Raw genomic sequence first — 12,327 nt, 5'->3', positions numbered from 1 at the left:
ATGGAAGGCCCCGAAGTCTGCACCGGAGGCATCCCCCGAGAAGTCCCCCGAGCCGGAGCTGATGACCCGCTCCGAGCCGAAGGCCCAGCAGCGGAAAGCCCCTATGCCCATCCCACACACCTCGGCTGAGGTAGCGCCGGGTTGTTGCTGCAAGGCAGCGCCCAAGGCCAAGACACCGCGGGACATGCCGCCCAGATTCCTTACAGTGGGTAATGTCCAGGATGTCCCGCGGGGCCCGACCCGTGCGCCGGAGCTGGCAGCAGCGTCGTATTGGGATAGGGAGCCGGTACCGCTGGGCCTGGAGATTGCTGAGAGGGAACGGAAGAAGGCCGAGCTGGTGGCCAGGGCCATTAGGGAGAAGGAGAATCTCCGGCAAGCCACCGCCCGGGTCCGGGGACCGTTGTACGAGGGGCAGGTGAGGCGGTTTGATGTCCGCCGGGGCTACGGGTTCATCTACGAGCCGGGCCTGGAGGCCGAAGTGTTTGTAGCCCGGCGGGATGTGAATGCCCACCTGCCTGAAGAGCATCCCGGCCGCAATCTGATGCCGGGTGACATCGTGCAATACATCCGGTACTTTGGGGAGCGGGGGTGGTTCGCGCTGGACGCTAAATTAAGGGGCAGCCCAGAGGCCCGAGCGAGCGCCGCGCCCCCTCCCTGGGAAGGAGCACCAGAGCCTGAATATCCGGAGTAGGGCAAAAGATGCCCGTTGCACCGTCCCCGTTGGGACCACCATTGTGTTTGTTTAAAAGTTTTGAAAAATGCTGAAAATGATTACCGAAGTTTCACCTGATTGTCTGTGTGATTTGCAACCGGCTGGAGCCGGCACCGTTGTCCCCGTGGGGACCGTTTAAAAGTTTTGCATGGAGGACTATCCATGGACAAGCCCGTGAACTTGCAGGGCAACCACAAACGTTAAGTGGCTTGTAAATATGTTGTTTGCCGTTACCGTTTCCGCAATGCCGCCTCCGGAGAGGCAGGTTGGAGGGAGGGCCCTCAGCAGAGCAGGCTGGGGCCCAGCCACCAAAGGAACCGGTGGCTACCCTCTGGAGGGGAAGGACAGATCCCGCTCGGGTAACTTGTGCTGGACTGTGGGTCAAGGGGTGCTGCCTGGGCTTTAGGGGCAGCATCAGGGCCAGGTTGCTTGGGTGGGAGAGAGCGGAAACCGTAACCGTAAACCGTTTGCAACGTTAAAAGAAATGTGCCTCCCGTCTTGGGAAGAGTTATTATTAAAAATGTACATAATTTACCGTTTATCATGTTATACCCTTTTTACATTTACAGAAAACAAAAAGGAAAATAAAACCGGTGTTGGACGGGCAGCCCGAGGACGGTCTGCGTTTTGCTAAGGGGGAATGTGTCGCCCTGGGCAAGCCAGGGGACACAGGTCACATACCACCACACCCCACATTCCCTGCAGGTACACCAGCTAACCCACAAATCCTTGTTGCCTTCCTCCAGAGGCTGATGATTCACACCAGGGGGTGGGCCAGGCGGTGGGCTCCGCCCACCGAGGAGGTCACAGCTCTGGAGGCGGGGAAAAACCAGAGAGTCAGCTCAGGGACGAGCTTGAGTACGGAGTTAGAGTTTGGAGAGAGAAGTGGAAGGAGTAGGAGGTGAACAGAGTGTAGCTCAGAAGGGAGCTAGAGTGAAGTGAAACATCAGTGAAAGTGACAGAAAGCCTGAAGTTGGTCTGTGGCTGTGTGCCCAGACGGAGTCAGCAAGGTCAGCAGACGGTGGTGAAGGTCTGCAGTGGGACTGTCTGGAGGTTGCTGGAAGGACCACGGAGGCTGTGTGTACCCGGGGGTCTGGAGCAGTATACAAAGGGCAGTCAGCACCAAGGCAGGGGCTTTTCGGATCCCGGCAAGGCTTGGAGTCGCTGTAAATTGCCAAATCCGTTAGTGAAGGGGACGTAGATCCCCCAACAAGCAAGTCCGGATTGACGGCAAAGGTCCAACCACAACGGGGAAACACCGCCACCGCCAAGGCACCAGTTTCCCAGGGCCAGCGCCTGCGGGCAAAGCGTGGAGCTCCTCCAGCTCAGATTGTAGTCGGGGAGCGGGTAACCGGTGGGAAGCCATCGCTACCAAACAGACATTTCAAAGGTGCAGGGAAGAGACTGTCACTGCTAACTGCAGGGAACCGCAGCACCGTGAACCGTCCGAGGGACCCGTCCAACCAGCCGTTTGTTTACCGAGAACTGTGTCGTGTTTACTGGCTGAGTGAGTACCTCAGTGCCGCAAGGCACAGCGCTGCCCCTGCGCCCCTGCACCCCACTGGGCCCGGGATCACCAACCCCTACCCACGGAGGGACAACACAACAACTGGCTGCTCCGCCTCACCATCCCCGGGATCCCCATATAGAGCAGCGGTGGTGTACACTCAATCACCACAACCGTGGGTGGCGTCACGGACAATAAACAATCTCCCCAACCAAAATCCCCTTTTCACTCACGGGCGAGGAGTGCCGCTCGAGCAGCCCCCGGGATCTGGCCCACCGCTCGAGCCACCACTGAGCAGCAGCCGCCGGACCCGAGCAGAAGGAGTGAGCGTGGTGTGCTGACACCCTCCTCCCCGCCCGCGACATATAGGTGCCGGAGGAGCCCGTTTTGCCCGCAGGTGGTGGCTGTATATCCTCACGGTGCGGACGGTTGCCTTCTGACGGGACTTGGGTAGTTAGGAAACCCCTGGGGTTCCTGTCACATTCGGATTTGACTATTGTCGGCGGCTCCAAGCCTGGTCGGGGTCCGATGGCCTGCCTGTGTGCTTAACTTCACTCTGGTCCCCGATTCGGTACCGGTGGGAAACCGCCCAACCCCGGTCCTATGGTTCTGCAGAGATCCGTCACTCCTGCAGACGGCCACCACCGTCTGCCAACCTTGCTGTCAGTGCCTGGGCTCCAACCCAGACACTCGCAGTACGTGACCTCTCACTTTCACCTCCTAGACTCAACTACTGCTCTTCCCGCCTCCAGGCCTGTGAACTCCTCGGTGGGTGGGGCCAACTGCCTGGCTCCGCCCCACCTGGTGTGGACATCAGACCCTGGAGGGAGGCAACAAGGGTTTTTGTCTGACTAATGTAACTGTCTGGGGGGTGGGGGTATGTGTGTGTTTTGTCTGTGGCTACCTGGCTAGTCCAGGGCGCCACATTCCCCCTTGGTAAAATGCAGACCGTCCATCACCGGTTTTATTTTTCAAACTGTAAAAATATAAATAACATGGGAAAAACTGTAAAATATGAAACATAAGCATACTTTAGGTCCTCTTAAATGTTACAACACACATAAACAGTTTTTAATAACGGACGGCTGGATGTCTTCCGCTCTCCCACCCAAGCAACCTAGCCCTGATGCTGCCCCTAAGAAGTGGGCAGCACCCCTTTACCCCAGTCCAGGTTCAGGCTGCCCTAGGGGACCCCACGTCCAAGGGGGAACCCCTGACCCCCGGAGGATCACCACCGGTTATGGTAGTGGCGGGCCTGGGCCATCACTTTCCTCCAGGCCCATCCTCCAAATCAGCCTCTCCGGAGCCTGCAACGGTATCCATCCCACAACATTATTTACAAGCCCACAAGTTCGTGGGTGGCCTGCAAGTTCTCGGTGCCATGTCCATGAGCAGTTTCTCATGTGGGTATGGGGAGTTAACTTAACAACAGGGGGCAACTCCAGTCCCAACGGGGACAACTGCTCTTTTCCTCATCTTTAAACAGCAATCCCGCGGCACAGCTGCCGTTGCTGCCGCTCCCGGTTTGGAGCACCTTCTGCTTGCTCCAGTTCAGGCGGTGTGGGAGATGGGCCCAGTCAGAGTCCCTCCATGCCGGCTATGACCGCTACCTTCGATAATGAGGGACCCCGCTGTGACGTGGCCTGCTCTGCCTCCTGGCAGCTGCATCCCTGCCGTGCCTCAGTCGAGGCCCGGGGTCTGGGAGCGGTTGACAGGACTTGCGGTGCTGGCCTCTGGTCGAGGATCGCCTCCGCTGCAGCCGGGCAGACTGCCGGGGCCATCGTCATCTCCGTCACAGTCGGGATGGAAGCCGGGACGGGTGCCAGGGTGATGACAAAGGTAAGGCCCAGGGGTCGCAGGTCTGGGCCCTCTCCCTCAGACGCTGCGGGCTCCGCTACCGGTGACAGGGGTAACGGGTCGGTCGGGGCGTTGGGCGCGGACATGGGCAGTGAGGGAGGTAGCGTGGTGGATGGCAGCAGGCCGGGCCCCTCAGTCGTATCAACCGATCCCTCGGGGACATAGGGGCATGGGTCGCTTACCCGCTCCTCTGAGACCACCTCCACTTCAGATGCCCAAACGGTTGCGGCCAGGCCCTTCATCTCCGACGTCCACTTCGCCAGCATGAAGTGGACTTGGGCTTGGAGTTCCTGGCACATCTTGCGGCTGGATCCAGGAATGTGTTTCAGCAGAGTCCTGGCGTCTCTGCACGCTGCAGCGCTAGTTACATGCCGCCATTCTTCACCCGTCACCCCTTGGTTCTTTCTAGCACTTCCGCTTGTTGGGGGCGGGATTTCGCTTTCGCGCCTTCCCTGCTCGGGGAAGACGCTCGATCGGGAAATCTTCGCGCCAAAAATGGCGGCGCTTCAAATTTTATGGCCGGACGCCGCCGGCGGGGACTGCAAGGCGCACGTCTACCGGTAGGTAGACTGGTGAGATCCTGTTCGTGATGCCAAGTTGTCGCGGGCGGCGAGGCGCTGCGCTCGCTAACGCTCGGGTCTGGCGCTGCACCTGCTGCCCAGTGGCTCGAGCGGTGGGCCGGATCCGGGGACTCGAGCAGCGCTCCTCACCCGTGAGTGAAATGGGGATCATATATTTAGGGAGATTATTCGTGACGCCACCCACGGGTCGTGGTGATAAGGGCACCACCACTGCTGGTAACGGGCATCCCGGGAGAGATGGTAGGGTGCAGCTGAGATGTTGTCCCCTCCGTGGGCAGGGATTGGTGATCCCGGGGCCCGATGGTGTAACGGGGAGGCCGGATGGCTGGGGTGCAGGGACTGCGTGGCGCGGTGCCAGACGGCACTGGTGTACTCACTCAGACAATTACTGACAGAGTCGTTGGTAAACCAAAACGGCCGGATGGACGGGTCCCGCAGCCGGCTGCAGTGTTGTTGTGCTCTCCCCGGACGGCTGATGGTGGCTGTCTTTCCCTGCACCTTTGAAAATGTTCTTGACTCCTGTGGTTTCCCACCGGTAGTCCACTCCCCGGCGTATAGGTGCCGTAGGAGCCCGTTTTGCCCGCAGGCGCTGGCCCTTGGATCTCTAGCCTGTGGCAGTAGCTGTATATCCTCTCTGGGTGGACGGTTGCCTTCAATCGGGACTTTAGTAGTTGAGAAACCTCTGGGGTTCCTGTCACATTCGGATTTGACTATTGACGGCGGCTCCAAGCCTGGTCGGGGTCCGATGGCCCTGCCTGTGTGTTTAGCTTCACTCCGTTCCCCGGTCTGGTACCGGCGGGCCGACGCCCGACCCGGGTCCTTACGACTCTGCGGAGTTCCACCAACTCCTGCAGACGGCCACCACCGTCTGCCAACCTTGCTGTCAGTGTCTGGGCTCCAACCCAGACACCTCAAGTGTTCACTCCTCTCACTTTCGCCTCCAATGTTGAACTGTCACTTTTCCCGCCTCCAGGCCTGTGAACTCCTCGGTGGGTGGAGCCAACCACCTGGCTCCGCCCCACCTGGTGTGGACATCAGACTCTGGAGGCAGGCAACAAGGGTTTTTGGTTTGGCTGGTGTGACTGCCTAGGGTGGGGGTGTGTGTGTTGTTATGTATGTGACTACCTGGCTAGTCCAGGGCGTCACACATTCTCCCTTTATCATTTCTCCCCAATGGGCACAGCATTCTCCCCTTATTATTTCTCCACCACTGGCCGCAGCATTTGTGACGCCCTGGACTAGCCAGGTAGTCACAGACATAACACCATACACACCCCCTCCCCTGGATAGTTACATCACTCAACCAAAAACCCTTGTTGCCTCCCTCCAGGGGCTGATGTCCACACCAGGTGGGGTGGAGCCAGGCGGTTGGCCCCACCCACCGAGGAGTTCACAGGCCTGGAGGCGGGAAAAGGAGTCAGATGAGTTTTGGAGGTGAAAGTGAGAGGAGAAAAACGTCTGCGTGTGCCTGGGTAGGAGCCCAGGCACTGACAGCAAGGTCGGCAGATGGTGGTGGCCGTCTGCAGGAGTTAGCGGATCTCTGCGGAACCGTAGGACCGGGGTTGGGCGGTGGCCCACCGGTACCGAACCGGGGAGCGGAGTGAAGTTAAGCACACAGGCAGGGCCATAGGACCCTGACTAGGCTTGGAGCCGCCGACAACGGTCAAATCCGAGAGTGACCGGAACCCCAGGGGTTTCCTAACACCCAAGTCCCACTAGAAGGCAACAGTCCACACCGTGAGGGTACACAGCCACCGCCACAGGCTAGAGATCCAAGGGCCAGCGCCTGCGGGAAAAAGGGCTCCTTCGGTACCTATACGCCGGGGAGTGGACTACCGTTGGGAAACCATCGGAGTCAACGCGTTCTACACAGGTGCAGGGAAAGACAGCCACCATCACCTGTCCGGGGAGAGCAAAGACACTGCAGCCAGCTGCGGGACCTGTCCATCTGGCCGTTTGGTTTACCAGAGACTTTGTGACTTTCTGTCTGATTGAGTACAACAGTGCCATCCGGCACCACGCCGCGCTGCCTCTGCAACCCTGCACCCCAGCCATCCAGCCTCCCCGTTACACCACCGGGCCCCGGGATCACCAACCCCTATTCACGGAGGGGACAACATCCTAGCTGCTCCCTACCATCTCTCCCGGGATCCCCGTCACCAGCAGCGGTGGTGCTAATAATCACCACGACCCGTGGGTCGCGTCATGAACTATCTCCCCAAACAAACCATCCCTTTTCACTCACGGGTGAGAAGCGCTGCTCGAGTCCCCGGGTCCGGCCCATCGCTCGAGCCACCGAGCAGCAGCAGCAGAAGCCCCGGACCCGAGCGTGGCAAGCGCATCCCCTCCGCTTACGACACATTCTCCCTTTATTATCTCTCCACTCTGGCCGCAGCATTATCTCCTTATCATCTCTCCCCACTGGCCGCAGCATTCTCCCCTTTTCATTTCTACACCACTGACCGCAGCATTCTCCCCTTTTCATTTCTCCACCACTGGCCACAGCATTCTCCCCTTATCATTTCTCCACCACTGGCCGCAGCATTCTCCCCTTATCATTTCTCCACCACTGTCCGCAGCATTCTCCCCTTATCATTTCTCCACCACTGTCCGCAGCATTCTCCCCTTATCATTTCTCCACCACTGTCCGCAGCATTCTCCCCTTATCATGTCTCCACACTGGCTGCAGCATTCTCCCCTTATCATTTCTCCACCACTAGCAGCATCATTCTCTCTTTATCATTTCTCCACACTGGCCGCAGCATTCTCCCCTTATCATTTCTCCACTACTAGCCGCAGCATTCTCCCCTTATCATTTCTCCACCACTGGCCGCAGTATTCTCCCCTTATTACTTCTCTACCACTGGCCACAGCATTCTCCCCTTATCATTTCTCCACCACTAGCCGCAGCATTCTCCCCTTATCATTTCTCCCCAATGGGCACAGCATTCTCCCCTTACCATTTCTCCCCAATGGGCACAGCATTCTCCCCTTACAATTTCTCCCCAATGGGCACAGCATTCTCCCCTTACCATTTCTCCACCACTGGCCTCAGCATTTTCCCTTTATCTTCTCTCCACCACTGGCTGCTGAATTCTCTCCCTCCCTTGTTATCTCTCCACCACTAGTTTAGCATATTCCCTTTCCACCTCTTTGTCACTTACAACCACATTGTTCTTCTTTCTACTTCTCCCCCTTTATCACCAATTTGTTCCTGGTTACCACTTGTACTGAAGGTCTTCAATGTTTTCCTTCCTTATCAGTCCTACTGAAAGTGACTGTTTTGACCCCATCAAGGACAACCTCTGCAAGATGTTTGTATGTTATCTCCATGTTTGTGTGGATTTCCTTATGGTTATCTGGTTTCCTCTCACACTCCGAAGAAGTATACAAGCCCAGGGAGGACAGACTGTGCCAACACTGTGACCTGGAGGCCCTGGAGGATGAAACCCACTTCCTGCTACACTGCACCAAGTACTCAGCAGTGAGGGACACTCACTTCAGGAGACTCTCCCATCTCTTCCCGGATTTCAGCTCCATGAAGGAGGAAGAGAAAATATATATCCTGCTGGGGGAAGAAGAGAGCGCAGTGGAGATAGCAGCGCAGTATGTGAGCGAATGCCATAGACTTCGAGAAAGAGAACTATGATAAGCCATGGACTTCCATAGCCCCCCATCCCAGATGTGGCCCCCCAATCCCCACCCTGGATATGTCCCATCCACCGTTACCACAGTCCCACCGTGGATATGCCCCATCATAAGCCATGGACTTCCATAGCCCCCATCCTAGAAGTGCCCCCACAGTCCCCACCCTGGATGTGCCCCATCCATCCTTCCTACAGTCCCCACCCACCATCCCCACAGCCCCAGTCCCTAATGTACACTTGCTTTGGCAAAACTAATTTGTATTTGGTCCTGCCAATAAAGCTTATTTGATTTGATTTGATTTGATTGAGTATAGGGAATTTAGATTTTGAGCCTCATTGGGAACACTAATAATGTCTATAAAGCATTGTGAAATAAGTGGCCTACTTACTACCCCTACGACATTAACACACCGGCCAGGACCTTGTCTTTCATGCAGCACACCAGGGGATCAAAGAACAGTACCTCACCCACTACTACTACTCCACCACACCACTCTATATATATGTACAGGTTCAAAACTAATAATAGCACAAAAATACATCACCAGAACTACCTTAAGTACATTAAATACTTTAAGTACCTTAAATGCATCACAAGAACCAACATCATTACATGGTACATCAACTGTAATGTCAGGTCAGACCCGTATACATTTGTATCACATGAACTTACAACTCCCAGTATGTCCTTAACAATGGTAAGGAGATACTGTGAGTTATCAGTCATCATCAGACTGCGGACCATACAGGAACCACAGTAATGATGAGAATTAGTCAGTATAGCAAACAATCATTTACATCCAGGTAACTTATAGTGATGTTTGGCACTGGTCGATACTCCATCATGGTGGTCAGATAGCCTTGATACTTGATCAATTATCTTGGGTTCTCGAGCGCCATGCTTGAGTCCCTGACCTGCATATATTGTGGCTATTTCTCAGCCAATAAATATAGGGGGAATGTCTACCAATCATGGTAATGCCTGCTTAGCCTGGTTTAATCTAATAATTAAATAATTTTAAAAAATGGCGTGGGGTTCTCCCTATTTTTGATAACCAGCCAAAGTAAAGGACATACCTAATCCATGGATATTGGCCCCTTCCCATACTAAAAATAGCAGCCCGCAGCCGCCCACAATTGACATCCATTTGATGCACCAACTCTTGCTCTTCGTCTCAGATCTTCCCAATTGCGACCAGGGTAATATTTTTTGGGTTTTGATGTCAGTTGTGGATCTTAGATTATGTCGGACCTTCGTTGAAACATCTTTTTAATAAATTGGTAAGCAAGGGAAAGTGTGGTTGAGTCTTGTCACGCTCCCCGGCTCCCCGGCCACGCTCTCCGGCTCCCCTGCCTCGCTTCCCGGCTCCCCTGCCACGCTCCCCAGCTCCCCTGCCTCGCTTCCCGGCTCCTCTGCCAGGCGTCCCCCGCTCCACAGCCTCCATGCCCCATCACCTGCGGTCCCCAGGCAGCCTGGTCCCCGCTCCCGGCGCCCGTCGGCAACTCTGCTCCAGCCCGGCTCTCCTGCCTCCTGTTCACCGCTCCCTGCTCTGGCTTCTGGCACCCGGGCCTCGCGCATGCGCATTAGGGCGCGCGCGCGGTCATTGACCCTCTCTTAAAGGGCCAGTGTCCTCCAACAGGATATTGAAGAATCAGGTACAGGGTATATAGGGAGATCCTTTCCAAGTGGGCGGGGCCTGTTCTTCGTGTTTTGCTAAGCTAGGAGTCAGGTCTCCTTGTGTTTTGTGGTATACTTACCTATCTCTCTCCTAGAGCCGCTCCTGCCTCGCCAACCGGTTCTGACGATACTCGAACCCCGAACGGTGACGGTCTGCCATCCCGTCAAGTTCATACCATCTCCGATCCCTGTGGTGACCCGTCTTCTCGCTCCGTTGGTTCCGGACTCTGCCTGACGTCATCTCGGCCTCCGAACCTGAGCTCCGTCACCCGGACTACCTTCAGTGACTCCGTGGTCCCAGGGACTTCTACACTCCTCTGAACGGACTGTCCTGCTACCTGTAGTGCTCCGGCTACCGGGCACCTTGCCCTCGGTGAGGTGTTCAGCCCAGTGGATCCACCTCCTGGGTCTGCCCGTCCACCTGGCCCTAACAAGTCTTTATTCAAAATAAACTATTTTTTTCCTGTGTGTATTTTTAACTTTACACTTACTGGGTTAGTAATGGGCAAGTCTGAGAGATGCTTCTCCATTACTAATCCATGGGGTTGATGCCAGCTGATGTTACACAGCTGAAATCAACTATATTAACCTATCACCACCATTACCACTGCATCAAGGAAATCGGGAATAGCTGAGGCAAAGAGCCAGAATTGGTACATCTAATGAATACGCCAATTCTGGCCTGGCTGGGGGCAGCTATTTTTAGGTTGGGAAAAGACAGATAACCTTCATCATACGCTCCCTCAATGGCACGCTATCCTTTCCTGGCTTTGCCCTAACACTGAACTCCCATGCTATTCCCTCTGCATACTGCCAACCCCACCACACACACTACTGACACAATGTGTCCCTGACACATTTCTCCCCTCATACGGTCTTCTCACAATATTTTCCTTTAAAGGTCCCTCATGCATTCTCCCCCTCATACTGTCTCCTCTCAAGTCTACTCTGCCAACAATATTACCTCTACACAAATTTACCCTTTTACTCTCCATACCATCTACTCACACATCCCCCCCCTGCTCTCCATACTGTGTCTACACCCATCCCATCCATCTCGCTCCCCATACTGTGTACGCATACATTCCCCCTCGCGCCCCATACTGTGTCTGCACCCATTCCCCTCTCTCATACTGTTTCATCATACATTCCCCTCACTAACCCTAGTGTGTCTGCATCCATCCTGCCCTCACTCCCCATACTGTGTCCGCACCCATTCCCCCACGCTCCGCATACTGTACCCACACCCATCACCTCTTTGCTTCCTATACTGTCTGCAACCATCCCTTTTCTTGCTTCCCAAACTGTGTTCTTAAATTTCCCCCTTGCTCCCTATTATGTGTCAACACTTATCCCCTCTCATGCTCCCAAAACTGTGTTCTCAAATAAACACTCCCCATAAATACAGCGCTGGCGTTTGACATCAGTAGCGTGATCAAATTACCTGATTGTGCTGCTGACGTCACCGTGATTCAGAAGATCAGGACTTCAATTGTACTTGTGTCTGAAAGACAAGAGAACAATTGATCATTGGGAGGCAATGTGCTGCACCTTCTCCACCATCCAAATTTCAGTCCAGCGCGCAGCAAAATGCAGCCACTAGGGAGACACTTCACACCTCCGCATCAGGGGGCTCGACAGCACTCCCCTGCCGGCTGTACCCAGGGCAAAAGACTCACGTGCCCCCCCTTAATTTGCTCTTGTTTCATTAAATCCATATCTCATCTAAAAAGTGTCACCGATTGATGTTACAGAGACATTTCAGAATTTGTGGTTTCCTTTAGTTCAGGAGTTTATGACTCAACACTCATAAGTTAAAAACATTCTCAAATTGACTTTGACAGGTGTTTTTCTGGAGAACCCTATTAGCTTTACTGATTCTTTCCCTTTGTTCACCTTCCAAGAAAGTTCGAACACTTCTGAACGTTAAGCTAGAACCAATGACCAATGTGTTCGATGTTCCTCATGGTGGTTTCTCCTGAACTTCAGGTACTTCATCTGCAATTGATTTCCCGAATTGTCAACTATTTTGTCCTTGGACAATTTTCTACGATATTTTACCAACTATTTCCTAGTATCCCCTTGAATAGATCATATGTGAGTGATGTAATTTGCACTATTTATCCAGCTGAAAGCACTTTGGATATAATGAGTGGTCTCTTCTTCGACACTGAAGCTGGTGTCACACTAAGCGACAGCGACAACGACGTCGCTGTTACGTCACCATTTTCGGTGACGTAACAGCGACCTTGTAAGTCGCTGTTATGATCGCTGCTTAGCTGTCAAACAGCAGAAGCAGCGATCATAACGTCGCTACATGTGCAGAGAGCAGGGAACCGCGCTTA

Source organism: Anomaloglossus baeobatrachus, chromosome 6 (genome assembly GCF_048569485.1).
Source record: "Anomaloglossus baeobatrachus isolate aAnoBae1 chromosome 6, aAnoBae1.hap1, whole genome shotgun sequence".
In the NCBI taxonomy this organism is placed as follows: domain Eukaryota; kingdom Metazoa; phylum Chordata; class Amphibia; order Anura; family Aromobatidae; genus Anomaloglossus; species Anomaloglossus baeobatrachus.
Note: the sequence above shows the minus strand (reverse complement) of the source record.